The sequence below is a fragment of the Lygodium microphyllum genome, chromosome 13 (assembly GCF_053477565.2).
Source record: "Lygodium microphyllum isolate KBCC chromosome 13, Lygodium_microphyllum_v1.1.10, whole genome shotgun sequence".
Lineage (NCBI taxonomy): Eukaryota > Viridiplantae > Streptophyta > Polypodiopsida > Schizaeales > Lygodiaceae > Lygodium > Lygodium microphyllum.
In genome coordinates, this window is record NC_141147.1 from 103,721,914 (window position 1) to 103,725,510 (window position 3,597).

The following is a 3,597-nucleotide window of genomic DNA, read 5'->3' on the forward strand; positions in this document are numbered from 1 at the left end:
CTTTAACCCATTTAGTGCAATAATCTATGCACACTATACTAGTTCTTACTCTGATGGACTGCTAGTTTGATGGGTCCCACAAAGTCTACACCCCATTTTTGAAAGGGCTCTATGGGTAGAATTGAATGGTCCTACATCCTCTCCCTAGGCTATGTTGACCTTCTCACATATACATACAATTCATTCCTTTGCATATTGATTGGGCGTCTTTAAGAACTACATGCCACCATAAACTTGCTTGGAGGATCTTTTCACCTATAATTTCACTAGAGAAGTATCCCCCTGACAATCTTGAATGAGCTTCATGCAGTACATTGGGCTATTCAATCATCAACTATAACACATCCTCTAAGTACATTATCAATTCCTCGCCTATACAATACTCCCATTATGACTTGAAAATGTTTTCTTTGTAATGCCAACCTTCTCCATTGGTCTCTAGAAAAGGTTGTTGGCACTACCCCATCAAGTTAAGAGTTCAGTATTTCAGCATAAAAGTAATTAAATTGATGTACTTAGACATTAAACAATTCACCATCAGGCAGTTGATCATTTAGCACCTTGCACAAGATTTTTTGACTCAATTGTGATAAAAAAAAGTGTGCTACAGTATGCTATTTGCTTGATGTATGCACAATTTTATAGTCAAACTCCTGCAACATGATCATCCATCTAGATAACCTCCCTCTTAATTATGGTTTATTAGTTAGGTACAATAGAGCATAATAGTCTACATGGAATACTACTTGATTCCCTGATAGATAGTGTCTAAACTTTTGCAATGCAAGTAGTACCATGGTTAGGGCTTCTCTCCCTCTTATAGTATAATTGTTTTGTGCTCTTGTCAACATTCAATTAGCATTGTAGTCTAACCTAGACCATCTTGTACCTTTTTGCTTGCATTAGGATTGCCCCGACTGCTATGTTCGATATGTCTACAGACACGTGAAAAGGAAGAACCAATTGTGGGGGTTGCAAAATTGATGCTACAAGTAGCATATTCTTTAAAACACTGAAAGCTTTCTCTTGATCATGCTTCTTCTTAAAAGTTGGGATCAAATCAAGAATCTGCTCTAAAGCTAATTGCAATGGAGATCTAGCTAATGCTATAAATATTTCATGTGTGCCCTAAGAATGCTCTAGTTTGTCTACTGTCAAATATGCTAATTTTCTACACTTTGTTGTTGAATCTCTTGTAAACATTGTAGTGGTTATATGACAGTGAACTGTTTTAAATATTTTTTCTTCTACAATTTCTAGACTTCTTTAGAGGCTCCTTCCCTAGCCTTCTCTTTCTCATTCCAATCTATCCTCTTCTTAGCTTTGACTTTAGTTATGGCCAAGACATTCATATCTTCTAGAAAGTCCTCTATAATAATGCAATTTGAAATGTCACAACCCATGTGCTACTCTAACCCATATTGGCCCTACTTACTTCACCTTTAATTAGCATATATTTTTCCATAATTTCTCTAATCTTATACTCTAGCTACTGGCCTATATTGCGGCCCTCTATGATCTCTATAAGAATCTCGATTAAGACCATTATTGTGGGTGCTAGTAATTGCTATCCACAAGGTTCTCCTACTGGTTGCATCTCCTACTAATTGCTGGCTTGCATCTCCATCTTAGCCCTATGGCATACCCATAATTTCCAGTTAGGTCTTGACATATGCCCTTGTTTGCCACAGTAGTTGCAAGGCCCTCACTGCCTCTACTGAGCATTATTCCACTATCTTGGCTGAAGGGAGCTTTCACTCAACCGCCAAGACCCTCGGACTGCTTATTGTTTCAAGCGTTCCAAGTCGAGCACTAATGGCTACCTCTCAGATAACCGACGTGCCATCCACATCTACGGGTATAGTGAGCTTATCTCCGTGCCATTCGAGTTACCTCCTCCCCCGTGCACTCTGTTAGCTCCACGATCCAAGTGCAAGCTTCAAGCAAGCTCGATCCTCCCGCTCCAAGCTCCAAGCTCCATTGCCGCCGCGAGCAAGACAAGGGAAGGGAAGAGAAGAGAAGAAGAGAGGAGAAGATGGAGAGCTTCTCCACCCCACGGTCCCTCACCCTCACACACTCACTCCCTCACACTCTCACACTCCCTCTCTCAAGCACAAGCTCAAGCAAGGAAGAAGAAGAAGAAGAAGAAGAAGAAGAAGAAGAGAGCCACTTTTTGCCACACACAAGAATGAGCTTCTCATTCACTTTTCAACTTTATATACAAAACCCTAAATCCCTTTTGGGCGGTCATCCCCTTTTCCCCTTTTTACATGGCCGGCCATAGCCTAGGCCCTTTTTCCCATTGTCCTTCTATCTTCCTAGCTTCCTGTCCACCGCCCGTCTACATTTACAAATTGCACGGGTGAGAGCCCGGCGCTCTTTTACAAGATTTCAGGGTGCGCCTTTTTATTTTAAAATGCGTCTTTCCCCTTTTGCCTTTGCCTCGGACTTTTAAGGTTGCCCTTGCGCTTTTGGCCTTTTCTCCTATTCTTTCTTTAGTCGGGCTACCTTTTTTTCCGCCTTGCTGATCACTGTTGATTGTAATGGCATTGAGATGGAGTGCAAAAGAAATGGCAAGTGGTTCAGGGTGACAGGTCTAACCCTAGGCGAGGAGAGCTCCCTAGGTATGTCCTGTCCTTGATGTGCCCCGAACAATTGTGGGGGATGTACAAAGGGCTAGGGGATTAGGGTCAGAGCCAGCCGACCAAGGTCATTGGACGTACCTAATTTGAGGACCCCTAGGTGTGGTGCTGTGATCGTGTGTGCTTTTTTTATTTTTTCTTTGTCTTTTTCTTTTTCTTTCTTTCTTTCTTTTTTCTTTTTTTTTCTCCCTTTTTTTTGGTGGGAAAAATGAATACAATCAATGCCATACATTGAGGCTGTTAGCCTTTCATCTGGATTTGAGAAATGTTGGGATCCAAAGGCTATGAAGAATGGATATTACAGAGATGATTGTGTCACCAGCCTTGATGCTAGAGGAACTGTTGTTGCGATGAAGAGATACACTTGAGATTTTGCAAACCTCTTTGTAACATGTGAGACATCAAACAATTGAGGTAGCACTTGGAGTGAGTTGTGCATGGACAAGGGTAGAACATCTTGCGAATTGAATCTTGGATGATGAAGAGATGTTTGTCCTTGTTGAGAGCGTGGATCCTGCCCAAACATTGAGTTTGACCAAGAAGGAGGGGGTAATCGATGATTATGCTTTGGCCATGCTCAGTTGCAATATGTACTTTTTCTGCAGAGGTGTCCTTGGGTTCTCATCTAGTGGCGTTTCCGTCATGGCTTTGGTTTCTTGGTATGTTTGTCACTTCCTCCATAATGGTTCTTTATGGGGTTGGTGGTCTTGTGGTGACTTGGATATTAAACGCTTCTAGACACCTGTGTCATTCTGCATCCACTTGTCACTTCATGAGAGTATATGCTTGCTTGTGTTAAGTGCATCGAACCAATGTAATCATGATAAGACATAATTTTTTAGAATTCTATGATGTTTATTGGGATGCCTATTTCATTGCTTGTTAAGATCGCATACATTGACAAGAAGTAATAGGAATGTGTACAAGTGGGGATCTTGCCCCTTTACTCATCAAA